The sequence below is a fragment of the Pelobates fuscus genome, chromosome 6 (assembly GCF_036172605.1).
Source record: "Pelobates fuscus isolate aPelFus1 chromosome 6, aPelFus1.pri, whole genome shotgun sequence".
NCBI lineage: Eukaryota > Metazoa > Chordata > Amphibia > Anura > Pelobatidae > Pelobates > Pelobates fuscus.
In genome coordinates, this window is record NC_086322.1 from 99,063,470 (window position 1) to 99,078,120 (window position 14,651).

Below are 14,651 nucleotides of genomic sequence, written 5' to 3' on the forward strand. Positions count from 1 at the left end.
GTATAATAATTTCCTCCATACTCTGACTCTCCTGCTTGCATAATAATATGCCATCATAAAACATAAAATTTATTATAGTGTTTATGTGATTACTGATGGCAATAATTGCTTTGTAGGGCACAACAGGGTAATTTTATCCTACATCTGTTGTGATAATTAGGCAACATATTTGTTAATGAAGGAAACATGATACAATCTGTAATGTTTTGTGTTTCCAATATGATTAATATTATTTTCTATTATCTGATAATAATATCAATGAAAATAATAGTTATGAAATAACCCAAGTAATAATTGATCCTAAGTTTTGGATCAATTGTAAAAATGTTGGTTTTAAAATTTCCTCTCTATAATGTTGCTGCATTTCTACAATTACTACATCATTGATTTGCTTCATTAGAATACAATTAAAGTTAGGAGATTTTTGTGGTAAGAGAAACCTAGAGATGTGGGTCTTGGTTTAGGGAGACATGCAGGGTTATTCACTAAACACAGGATTTTGACTGATTGGACAAAATTAGGCAAAAATGGCAGTAACCCAGTCAGAATTGCAATTCTCAAATGTACTAAGCAAAGTCTGAATTTGGTCAGCCTGACCAAATTTGCACCAATCAGCTTGAGGCATGTGTTGCCTGGTTGCAAATTAGTGCTTTTAACCCTATGCAAAATATAGCATTCAGGATATGTACAAAGCACCAGTTTTACAATGAAAAGAGAATGGATGTTAGTGACTGATGAGTTGCAGTACTATCTGCCTGCTGGCAGACCCATATGCAATTACAACAAGCATTGCAATTAAGTATTAAAAAATTAAGGGACATTCCATGGGTGGTGGTTGGGGGCTTTTTAATAATGAAGGGGGTGGATATTCTACTGTCTCCCCCCCTTCCTATCGACTTTGGTTGGGGTATAATAAATGCAATAAGGGATGGATGTGCCATAAAGAGGGCTGGGGAAATATTAGGTGTCCTGGTTAATAGCCCTATCCGAAGTCCATGGGTGAAGCCTATGGGTGAGGACAGGGGGGACATTAGATCTAGTCCCATTTCATAATCAAGCCTCATCTGATGATGGTGGGACATTTGAATGTCCCCCCATTTTTAAATGTATTATTCCTCACCAACAGGCTATGAGAGGGGGCAGGGGATGGACATTATTTTGAAGACCCGATCCCGATTGTTCTGGGGAACAATGGCTGGCCAGTCACTTGCTTTTAGCTACAAAGATACAGTATAGGCACTCAACATAATATTAAAAGTGGGAGGCAGCAGTGAACCAGCAGGGATTCCCAAACCTTGCTTAAAATACAGAATGTGACAAAAAGAATTGTGGTAGACATTACAGTGCTAAGGGTGCAGGGGTATACTATTGACACCAGAACCACTATATTTAGTTGTAGTATTCTGGTGACTATGTTGTCCCATTAAGAGGGATATATAGATTTTTTTAATGAAATGCACAGATTTAAAAGTTTTTTAACCGGAAAATTCTTCCCCTGGATGGCAGTGAATGTAAGTGTGGGCGCTTACAGCTATTTGCTTGCAAACTGTTTGCATCTACAATGCATCTACCAATACAATGTTTTTGTCTTCTGTTGGATTAACAGCATAAAAAGATGTGCTTTAAAGTTTAAACTTGATGGACTTTGGTCTTTTTTCAACCTTGGTTGATCTGTGCTTATGTAACTATGTAACCATCTATAGTCCCCTAAAAATACACCAAGAGAAGCACTTAACTTGTGCCTGATTTTTTTGTGTCCATTCTTCAAGTGGAACAGTCTATAAACTGAATCATAAAACTCGGTTAGTCCTGATTACTTCAGAGATCTTCAGATGAAGAGAGGCTGAACTGCGTCTGGTATACACATGGTAGACATGGGAGGTGGCCAAAAAAATAAAAATAATAATAGAATAAAATTCCTGTTTTCCAACTGAGGACAGAATAAAGACTGGGGTATGGAAGGAGGAGGGACCTTTTATGCCTACAGTCGAGTTAATTGTTTCCTATCCTGATCCAACTGTGGGTGATGCTGCCATAATTAGGCAAGAATACTAAAATTTGAAAATAAAATCCGCCAAAAAAACATTAAAATGTACTATGACTCAATTAGTAATAAGATACGATTGGTCAGGAGTGTGAATACTTTTGCAAATTACTATGCAATTATTATATTTTTTTATCAGCCTTTGTATTAATAATGGTTATGGTGAACTAGGGAACTTTGTTGTTCTTTTTTTATTTCTACTTTAGAACTTTTCTCTATCTTTGAGACAACACAAAGCTTTCTATTGGAGGAGTCTCAGAATTGTTAAGTACTTTTACCACGTAATGCAGAAGCATTGATTCCATGCTTTCTTATGGGAAAGCTTGAATGTGTGTGTGGCACTCACTGCACATGCAAATTGAAGATTATGCTAGCTTTAGTGTACAGTTAATCTTAATTTTAATAATGACAGGAGGCGAGTATTTTGCATAATCTTTCTTTACTAACTCCATAGGAGCAAAGAAAAGAGTGACAAAACTTTGAACCAATCACAATGTAGTATAGGGTATAAGAGGTGTGACATATGACATAATTTCCTCTTTAAAATTGCGACATCACACGGTCATAAATGCAGAAAATAACAGAACAACTTAAAAAAAGTCCATAGAGCAAGATAATGGAAAACTAATCTGAATAAATTGAACAGGAACAGGTAGAATGCAGACGAAGGCATCCTGCTTTCAAAAATGATCTCCCAAGACCTGATGATAAGGTTCCATGATGTGATGAGGACGACATCTTGCATTGTCAGGGTATTTATATCGGCAGACATTTTGTGCTATGATAGAAATTAAAGTGTATATTGCCTAAATCATTCTGAACAGAGCAGACTCCATTGTGTTATCTTCAAGCTAACAAAAGACACAAGATTTCTATCCCTTCTGTAAAACTAACCACTTTTCCAGAGCTAAGGAATGCTTAGTATATACAAACTTGTTGATAAGGAATGAGAACGGGGGATGGACAGACTGTTAGCTAAATGCTAATGGAATATAATTAATTCTAAAACCCAGACATTTGTGACAGAGAAGATTAAATAATTTAATTTTACTTTCGATAATGTATAAGATCCCATTGTAAGTTTAGGGGTCATACTTAGTTATAACTGTCGACAGTAAAATTAAAAATACAGTGTTAGTAAAACACAGATATTAACAATGGTATAACCAAATAACCAAGTAAAAAAAAAAGTATCAAAATTAAACAGTTACTTTAATCTGTGAAGCACTTTTAATAAGTAGTAGGTAGGTATATAGCCTCTACAGGTTATAGAGGCTATTACTCTATTTTGAACTCTCAAGAATTTTGGTTTACTCGCAAAGAATGGTTTTCAGAGAACCAAGTGTTTGGAGGCAAGAAATAAGAGAATAGGATAGGGAGGAAGGAGGGTGAGGTAGAAGGGTATAGAAAGAAGAAGGAGGGAAGGATATAGGAAATATGTGAATTATATAAAGAAAAAGAAAAAACTTCAGGAATCTTCTCCTAGGGGAAATCTGGTTCTGACTTGACGCAGAAGAAAGAACCTAAAAATTATTGGGGTCGTGAACTTGCGTCTGGGCTAAAGATTCAGCTTGCAATCCTGTAATGTAATATATCTTATTGGAGAAATAGAAAGTATTATGTATTAATTTCTCTCCAGTGATCTGATAAGGTCCGTTAGGGATCTGAACATTTCTAGTGAAGGATACCGCGGTCTAGTGAGTAGAACATTAAATTAAAATAAGAGGTCTCAAAATTAAAAAGTGGTTTTGGGCTATAAATGCTAATTGAAGGCAAGTGCAGTGTCTGCACCATTACACTATACAAACTTGTCAATACCAGAAGGTTTCATTGGTACAACAAGGTCACTTTTCTCTTGTGTTAAGTTATGAGCATTTCTTAAATAGTAATAGGTTAGGTGGAAGCAATGAGCTCAATGCTCGAGAAGAGTGTTTATTATTTTCTATTTTTAAGTACTATCAATATGTGGGTATGAATTTTAAGGCTATAAGAAGCATTGTTTATACTTTGAATTTGGGAAATATATAATAATTCAGGCCAGACACCTGACTCGCCAGAGACCGGGAATTATGTATAATTAAATATTTTCTAGGGTTGAATGAAATATGATTATGAACCATTATTATTAAAACATATAATAAAAACATTAAAACAGTAATGTGTAGCTATACGACCTGAGCGGTGATATAATTGGAGCTTCAACACAGCTCAACAATTATAATTTTGGGTGAGAGTCCAGTGATATAATGTCTCTTATGAAAGATGATTGTGAACAGACCTCACTCGATCAGATGGATGAAAAAATCTCGTGTAAATCTTTGGCTGATTAGGTTGGATGATTATCCTGTAGGCTTTCCCTTTGTGGAGTGCCTTCAGCTGGAGGTTTACTTGATCTGTGGTTAGGGGACTGGAATCTCCGGTCCGTACGTCTTTTCCTCGCTGGCGTATTCCACCTTGTCTCTGTGATATCGGTAGTAGTGATTCTTGGTTTGGCGGGGGATTGTTCCAATCCATGACTGTCGTATTTGGAAGGTCTAGCGCTTGGAGGAAAGGTAATACATCCATATATGTCGAAATAGAATAGATAGTGCCTTTCAATGAGACTATCAGTGCAAAAGGGAATCCCCAGCGGTATCTTATACTTCTTTTTTGTAGTAGCTCCGTGACGGGTTTAAGTGCTCTCCTCGCTTGGAGAGTATACCATGATAAATCAGGATATATTTGGATTGGATTTCCGTGAAACAATAGAGGTTGGTTTGTGTCTCTCAGGGCTTTTATTATGCATTCCTTCACGTTAAAGTAATGTAGCCTGCATATAATATCTCTTGGAGCATCTTGTGATAGGTTTCTGGGACGGAGTGATCTATGGGCTCTGTCTAAGAGTATGGTGTTTCCAGCAGACTCACCCAGTATTAAATTGAAGAGTTCTGTGAGAAGTTCTGAGATGTTTTCCCCTTGTGATTCCGGTATACCTCTAATTCTGAGATTATTTCTGCGACTCCTATTATCCAGGTCATCAATATGGCGTTGTGTAGAAGACCAACTTAAGATTTGTGAATTTAATGTTGTTGCAATGTTTGTGATTTGCGCTTGTAGTAAATCTTTTTCTTCTTCCAGGTCCGTTACCATTAAGTGTAACTGTTGAACGTCTGTGCCCATCACCTCCATCTTGGATTGGAAGGAACGTTCCATGTTATTTATCATAAGTTGGATATCGGCTTTAGATTGTAAGTTTTTCACCACTTGTTTTAGATCAATATCATCTTGGTTGTCAGCATGTTGAGAGCTGTCTGAATAGCTTGGGCTGCGTGGTTGAGGGTCCGACTGGAAATCTGTTTCCATAGTACTCGAGGCCGCGGCCGTGGCCTCCGTCGATTGATCTATATTTTCTTTGAAATATCTGGTTAGAGAGCCAGATTTCGCATTTGGGGTCTTCCCTGAGTGACCTTGAGCATTAAGGTTCTTTTTAGGATTACCCATTTTCTTTATTTTCTCCGATTGCAGTGGATTGCAATTGAATCGAGAGCAGGAGGATTAGTGTGCGTCCATTAAGCTCGGCTGCCGGCCACGCCCCCCCTAGTTATAACTGTCATATTAGAAATTATAGCAGAATTTGGAGACACATAGTCTGAAGAAAGCCCAAAGAAACTCTTGAACTGAAAGAAAACTTAAGTTATGAATAACCATAAAGATAAGCTAAATGACGTCAAAATAGCCACCAGGAAAAGTTAACTCTTTCCTGGATAGGTATGTTTAGTGGGACAAGACTGCCCTCTATAGACAAAATACTTAAATTGTTATCTGGAAGGTAACCACACCTCCAGTGTTTCTATTGGTCTATCACCTAGTGAATTTTCCCTTTAAAAGTTAAGACAAAGGGAAGAGAGAGGTATGCGGAGAAAGCAAAAGGAGGCAGAAGGATGCAAAGCAAGACAAAGTAGGCAAGAAAGAAACATTCCTTGACACTTAGCTACCTGAGAACATCTGATGAGAACATCTCTTTAACTGGTAAATAGTTACATAGTTAGTTACATAGTTAGATAGCTGAAAAGAGACTTGCGTCCATCAAGTTCAGCCTTCCTCACACCTGTTTTTTGCTGTTGATCCAAAAGAGAAAAAAAACAAAAAAAAAAAAAAAACCCCAGTTTGAAGCACAATTTTGCAACAAGCTAGGACAAAAAATTCCTTATTGACCCCAGAATGGCAGCCAGATTTATCCTTGAATCAAGCAGTTATTACCCTACATTGAAAGATTATATCCTTGAATATTCTGTCTTTGCAAGTATGCATCTAGTAGCTGTTTGAACATCTGTATGGACTCTGATAAAACCACTTCTTCAGGCAGAGAATTCCACATCCTGATTGTTCTTACAGTAAAAAAACCTTTCCTTTGCCTTAGACGAAATCTTCTTTCTTCCAGTCTAAACGCATGGCCTCGTGTCCTATTTAAAGTCCGGTTTGTGAATAGATTTCCACACAATGGTTTGTATTGGCCCCGAATATATTTGTATAATGTTATCATATCCCCTCTCAGGCGACGTTTTTCTAAACTAAATAGGTTTAAATTTGTTAACCTTTCTTCATAGCTGATATGTTCCATTCCTTTTATTAATTTTGTAGCCCGCCTCTGCACTTTTTCTAGTGCCATGATATCCTTCTTTAGAACAGGTGCCCAAAATTGCACAGCATATTCAATATGTGGTCTTACCAGTGATTTATAGAGAGGCAAAATGATATTCTCGTCCCGAGAATGAATGCCCTTTTTCATGCATGACAATACCTTACTGGCCTTGGCCACTGCGGATTGACATTGCACATTGTTGCATAGTTTGTTGTCTATAACAATTCCCAAGTCCTTTTCGTGTGTTGTTATCCCTAATTCGCTTCCATTAAGGGTATACGTTGCTTGTGTATTCTTTACGCCGAAGTGCATAACTTTGCATTTTTCAACATTAAATTTCATCTGCCATTTGAGTGCCCAGTCCTCCAGTCTATCTAAATCCTTCTGCAGCAAAGTAATATCTTGCTCACATTGTATTATTTTACAAAGTTTTGTGTCATCTGCAAACACTGAAACATGACTTTCAATGCTGTCTTCAAGATCATTTATAAAAATGTTAAATAGAAGGGGTCCCAGAACAGACCCCTGAGGGACACCACTTGCCACCTCTGTCCAGCTTGAAAATTTACCATTAACAACAACTCTTTGTATTCTGTTTTTAAGCCAATGTTCTACCCAAGAACAAGCATTTTCATCGAGACCGATTTCCTTGAGTTTGAACACTAATCTTTTGTGTGGAACTGTATCAAATGCCTTGGCAAAATCCAAATAGATCACATCCACTGCAACACCCTGATCTATACTTCTACTTACTTCTTCGTAGAACGCAATCAAGTTAGTTTGACATGACCTGTGCTTCATAAAACCGTGCTGATTTTTGCTGATAACCATATTCTTCTCAAGGAATTCTTGAATATTATCCCTTAATAACCTTTCAAATATTTTACCAGCCACAGAAGTTAAGCTCACAGGTCTATAATTTCCAGGCAAGGATTTTGAACCCTTTTTGAATATAGGAACCACATCTGCCTTCCTCCAATCCTCCGGAACACTTCCTGAAAGAAAAGAATCTTGAAAGATTAAAAACAGAGGTTCACTTATTTCTACACTTAGTTCCTTAAGTACACGTGGATGGATACCGTCAGGCCCTGGAGCTTTGTTTATATTAACTTTCTTTAGTTGCTGCAGCACATTGTCTTGAGTTAACCAATTAAAATTATTCTGCAAGTTTTTAGTAGCAATCATTTGCACATCTATTGCCATGGGTTCTTCTTTAATATATACGGAGGAGAAATAGTTATTTAGAATTCCTGCCTTTTCTTGGTCTTCATTAACTAACACCCCCGTTTCAGTTTTAAGTGTACCTATACTTTCATTTTTGGGTTTTTTGGAATTTATGTACTTAAAAAATGCTTTGGGGTTGGTTTTGCTCTCTTTAGCTATCATTTTTTCATTTTGAAGTTTAGCAAGTTTAATTGCCTTTTTGCACGCATTATTTGCTTTCTTATATCTTTTATAAGATGCATCTGATTTGTCTGATTTAAATGCTTTAAATGCCCTTTTCTTATTTTTAATCTCTTGTTTTACTTCTCTACTAAGCCACATTGGTTTTAATTTGTTTCTTTTATACTTATTTCCCAATGGTACATACTGAGAAATGTACCTTTCTAATATTTGTTGGAAGATGATCCATTTATCCTCAGTGTTCTTTTCACTAAAGAGTTTATGCCAGTCAATATATTGTAAAGCTTCCCTTATCTTATTGAAATTGGCCTTTTTAAAATTAAAATATACTGGTTTCATTTAATTAATATAATTTAATTCAATTTTTTCTAATAGCATGATATATGACTGGATAAATCACGATCAGATTTCGATATTTAGAAATCTTAGTTAACTAAGAAGTATATATTTATAACCATTCCATGCTGCAGATGGAATTAGAATAAGTATGTATTTATGTGACATATCACATGTTAGCATATCGTGATATTTATCCAGGTGTATTGATTTGCTCTAAAATAAGATAAAATATCTGTTTAGGCAAGTTAAAATTCTGCTTACAGAACATAGTAGATTACTCTTATTGGATGGTTCCAGGAAATGACTAATGAGCTGGTTTAAATATTATTTTATTTAAAATCACATGAGAATAGGTCTTAATTACCTAGGAGGTCTAGCCAGCATTGAAAGGGTTATTCTAACTGCTAGCTAAAGTTTTTATGGCTATTTGCTGTAAGCTTTCTCTGTGTGAAACTTTCACTTTCTTTCTGTGAAGTACCGTCATTGTAATAAACGTTTAACTCGCAAGTTGGAATAAACTTGGAATTAATAATAACATTAATAACGAAAAATAATAACTTAAAATAATAACTTAAAAACTGAGTGTAAAGTCAGAGTCCACACTCCTTGCTTTCGGCAATTCAATAATATTTATTAAGAGAGGCTAATTAAACAAATAAACAATACATATACATTTGAAATAGGTTAGTATATGTTGCTACTAAAACTAGTCATTGACTGAATGGAAAGTAGGCTAAATTAACATAGCAAAACAGGCATAGACACATGATACAGTTACCACTCCATCGATCAGCAGCTACGAGTAAGAGAGAGAGAGGGTGTGTATAGTGGGGAGAGGGGAGAGAGAGAGAAGGTGAGGAGGGTGAATTCAAAGAGAGGTAATTCAAAAAAGAGAGAAAATGTGCTATTCACAGGGCTTTAAACCGGTTAGGCCCTCCTTCTGCTGGACACACCTCCCTTAGTCAATCCCTTAGGATGTAACAGAACCAGAGTGCCTCCTGGGGGAAGGGGGATTGTATTGGAAGGGGATGGAGGAGGAGTTTATCAACAACCCAACTGATTTTGCCTGGTGAAAGGCCATGTGCTTCACAGAGGACTCCATTATTGCCTAAGGGTAGAATGGGGGCTTGAATCCCTGTATTAGAACACAATAACACTTCCTTGGCATACAGTTTGGCTGTTAATCACATCCCCCCACTTATTACAGTCATAAATCATTGTCTTGACAATTGGCTGTGTTAACCGGAATGTATTGCCATTGTATCGCATACTATGTTATACTAAATATTCATTGATTATTATCACGCATGTTACATATTATTATTATTTAATTTGTCACAATAAATTGTATCTATTTTTATAACAAATTGTGATTTTATTTATATGGAATACATTTCACTTACACGATAACGATCTTTGGGATCTGAGAACTGAAACAGCAATTCTCAACTGTTTACTATTATTATCCCATAAATATCCCCACAGTATGGAGACCTTAATGAATCCCTGTGGCTTCTGATTAAGCTGAAACGAGAGTATAAAGTGTGTTAGTTTCCAGAAATGATTGTTTAAAACAATGAATGTCTGTCCCTTAATTTAACTTATATCATCTAGTATAATAATAATAATAATAACTAGACATCCCCCCGACTAATGGTGTTAAATAAATATCCCACCCATAAGGAGTATATAGATAAATCTACAAATGAATGTAAGAAAGGCATTAAAACAAGTGCTACCAAGTTAGGTATTTATACAATAATATGAGAAAACAAAATGCCATAGATAGATATGAAATTAATAGGGAGGGAAGAACGAAAGAGAGCAGGGAGGGAAAATACTAGCCTCCTGTCATTATTAAAATTAAGATTATCTGTACACTAAAGCTAGCATAATCTTAAATTTTATCACATGACAGGAGGCTTCATATTTTGCAATTACAACGCTGGGAAAGCAGAGAAAACGCCGGATTATCAAGAGGATGAAAGTAGAATGTCCTAAAGGTGGATTCTCTGGTCCAGTCCGCCGCTCGTAAGATGTCCGAAAGGGACGCGCCTGCCGCATAAGAGGAAGAGGCCGCTGCCCCGCGTACGGAATGTGCTCTAAAAGTTTGGTCAATACCGTCAAGGGATAGTAGCCATCTAACCCATCTGGCCAGTGTAGTAACCGAAGCTGGACCGTAAGGGCGGATGTAAGAGATGAGAAGTTGATGAGTGGAAGACTGCCGCAACGTCGTGGTGGCTTCCACGTATTGACGGAGAGTAGAGACCACGCAGAGTTGAGGGTCAGAAGGGAAGAAAGGGTAGAAGACCGAGTGAGAGTTGGACTTAGTGCGACGTGAGAGCCGAAAAGTAACACCCGCCGGGCAGAAGGTAAACGCGTCGGCGTCAAAGGCGTGTACGTCCGATACCAATCGAAAAGAAACCAGACAGAGCAGGAAGGGGAATTTTGCGGTAAGCTGGCGGAGTGACAACTCCTCGTTGGGAGGCCAATTTCGTAAGAATTGTAGGACCATGCCAACGTCCCAAAGTCTAGAGTATTTGGGTTCCGGGGGATGCCGCAGGCGCATGCCGCAGAGAAGTCTGCAGATGAGTGGGTCCTTACCAACAGGTGTCCCTTGGGTCGGAGTATGGGCCGCTGAGATGGCTGACCGTACCACATTGATGGACTGGTATGATTTTCCGGCCGTGAAAAGTGAGGTCAGGAAATTCATGATGGAGTGAGTAGGTGCAGTAAAGGGATTGAGGTCCCATCCCACACACCAACTTGTCCAGGAGTGCCATGCTGATAAGTAGCACCTCCTTGTTCCTGGTGCCCATGAGTCCCATAGAAGGTCCTTAGCTTCCTGCGATAATTCCTCAGTTCGCCAGGAGCCCCGGAAAGAGTCCAGGCCACAAGGGGCAGGCGTTCCTGCATGACTAGCAGGTGAGGTAGACCCAACGGGTTCCTGAGGATGGTTGGGGTATCTGGTAGGAGGAGGGGATCCTTGATTGAAAGTTCCAGAAGGTCCGGGAACCATGGCTGGCTCTGCCAGAGAGGCGTGATGAGAATTATTCTCACTCTCTGTAGGTGGATCCGGTGAATGACCCTCGTTATCATTGCGAAAGGTGGGAATGCGTAAGCATCATCCCGTGGCCATTGTTGTAGGAAAGTGTCAGTTGCGAGGCTCTCCGGGTCTGGGAGCCAGCTGAAGTAAACATCTGTCTGTAGATTGGTGCGGGACGCGAATAGGTCTATGGAGAGAGGTCCCCTCTGTACATCCAGTATTGCGAAAATATGAGGGTCTAGTTGCCAATCGCTGGCGTCCCGCCAGTGGCGAGAATACCAATCCGCCGTCGTGTTGGAGTCTCCTGGTAAGTGCTCTGCCAGCAAGGTGATGTTGCGTGGTAGGCAGTAATCGAAGATCTCTTTCGTGAAATCCACCAGTGCTTGAGAACAAGTGCCTCCAAGGCGGTTGATGTATGCAGCAGTTGGATCGGTCCTTTGCCAGGCTTCGAATGGCGAATGATCCAGCCAAGAGTTCCAGGCAATTGATGTGCATCGAGAGCTCTTCGGAAGTCCAGACTCCTCCTGTGGACGTGGTTCCGTCTGTTGCTCCCCAGCCTGAACGACTGGCATCCGATTCCAGCACGAAGTCTGTCTGGTTCCTGAATATGGTCCTGCCATTCCAAGCCTGCATGCAGTTCAGCCACCAGTGTAGCTCCTCCCGAACTTCGGCCGCCATTGGAACCGGTTGGTCGTATGTAGGTTGTCTGCAAAGGAATCTTGCCTTGAGGCGCTGCATGGCCCTGTAGTGCAGGGATCCGGGAAAAAAGGGGTATGGTTGTCCGACGAAGGACCTTCCAGATCTCCCTGCGGATGGCCGTAATTTTGGTAGCCGGGAGGTGAAGAGTGCATGATGTGGAGTCTATTACGAATCCGAGGAATTGAACTGATTGAGCCGGGGTCATTGCGGACTTGGGTCGATTGACGACGAAACCTAGAGACTCCAAAAGGTGTACTGTGTGATTCGTGTGTCTCCGCAGAGTCCCTGCATCCTCGTTGAAGATCAAGATGTTGTTGAGGTAGATGATGCATCTTATGCCTTGGGCTCTGAGTTTCGCCACTAATGGCTTCATAATCTTGGTGAAGCACCACGGGGCCGAACTGAGACCAAACAGAAGGCAGGTGAATTGCCAGGGGGTCCCGTGCCAGAAGAAATGGAGGTAGGGAAGGCTGATTCTGTGTACCGGAATAGTAAGGTACGTCTTTGAGGTCCAGACGAGTGAACCAGTCATCGTGTCGAAGTAAGTCCCGGAGAAGGTGGATACCTTCCATTTTGAAATGTCGGTATACCACGTGAGAATTGAGCTCTCTGAGATTGATAACGGGCGAAATTCGCCGGTTTTCTTCCTGACCAGGAAGATATTGCTGTAGAAACCGATGGAATCTGGAGCTGGTTGGATGGCACCCTTGGAGCTCAGTTCTCGTAGCTCCGCGTCTATGAGGCGGGCGTCTGCCCGTGTAGTCTGGATCGGACGTGGAGGGGCCTGCTGGAGCGGGGTCGAGTTGAACTCTATTCGATAGCCCCGTACCGTTTGGAGGATGCACGCGTCTGAAGATAGGTCTGCTCAGTTCTGGAAAAAAAGAGAAACACGACCTGCGATATGACAGGAGGTTAGAGGCCTCTCCGAACAATTTACCCTGTGCCAAGGGTCCTAATTCTTTATCCCCCAGTTCGACCAGTTTTTCGTCGATACGGTAAAGTGCTGCTCGGCGCCTCTCCGAAGAGAGGGCTACGTTGGTGTTCCCTAGGAAACAGAAACACCTCTGTGCCCATTCCCGGGTATCTCGTGCCCACTCACGCACCGTATCTGGGGATAAAGTGTCAGCCCTTTCATAGGCGTCATCCTCCATATCCATGATTCTAGCTAGCAGCCCAATGGCGTCTAGCAGTTTGTCCTGCGCTCCATTAAAATCGCGCTCTATGCCTTTGCGCGGGTCCCGACACTCTCGGGACATGAATGTAGTCATGAGCGGGTCAAATTCGGGGGTGTGCACCACTTTGTCTGGTAGGCTAGGTCGAGGGCATTCGGATCTCATCCGATTCCTCACTTCTTTATCCAGAGATTTCCTGAGCCAAAAGTGCATAAACCTTGCCAAATGCTCGGGTGGTGACCATTCTTCCGAACGGGGATGACGGATGTTTCTCGGGTCAAACATTTGGAGGCCCGAATTGTCAAGAAAAATCTCTGTGCCCTCCTGTGGGTTATCCATGGATGTAGCCATGGAGTCCTGGGGCTCACCCAGACTCTGCTCCCTTATGAAGTAAGGGTCGGAGTTGGCCGCGGAATCCCTGTCAGAGTCCTCCTGGTCGGAGACTGCCACCCGCCATTCATCCAGCACAGCTAGTGCATGAGAGGATTCTGCGTCTTCCTCACCTGAGGAAAGCTGTTCGAGGTCGTGGGTAGCACGAACCATGGCTTTTCTGCGCTTAGCAGGGGCTTTCCCTTTAGATTTGCGTGGCGCAGTGGCTTCGCCCTTCCAATGGCGTTAAGGCCGATGGGAGCGTTCTCTGGAGGAGTCGGAGCCTTCGGAGTCCGCTTTATAGTGAACCTGTTTAGAGATGGGCTTAGGGGCCTCAGAATCTGTTGGGAGCGACTTAGAAGCGGCCTTTTCCATAGCTGCAGCCACAGCTGCAGTCCCAGAGGTATACAGATATGGGTAAGAGAAATACTAAGGTAAGTATACAAAGGCACAGTTATAGAACTAAATGAGGATATTGAAAAATATAAGCTGAATACTGAGAAGTCAAAATTTGTACTTAGCTTGTGATGGAGCAGCAAATAAAGAGGAAATGATGTCATATGTCACACCTCTTTTACCCTATACTACATTGTGATTGGTTCAAAGTTTTGTCACTCTTTTCTTTGCTGCTATGGAGTTAGTAAAGAAAGATTATGCAAAATACGAAGCCTCCTGTCATGTGATAAAATTAGGTCCCCAGTACATTGGATTGGACCATCACTGAGGAGGCCATGCTGAGGGAGCCTTGGAGCTGGAACAAGGTATGTAAAAAGAGGAGATTTAACCTTTTCTAAACCAAACAGGATCGAGGGACCTACCGTAGTACCATTTTCAAGTGTGACAGTATTTCGGAAATCCACTGTTTTAATTAGATTTTTTTCATAGGAGGTTATAATATGTTAAGTATTAATAAAGGATACATTTTATTGCAATAGTTGCTTCCTCTATTTTATTTGC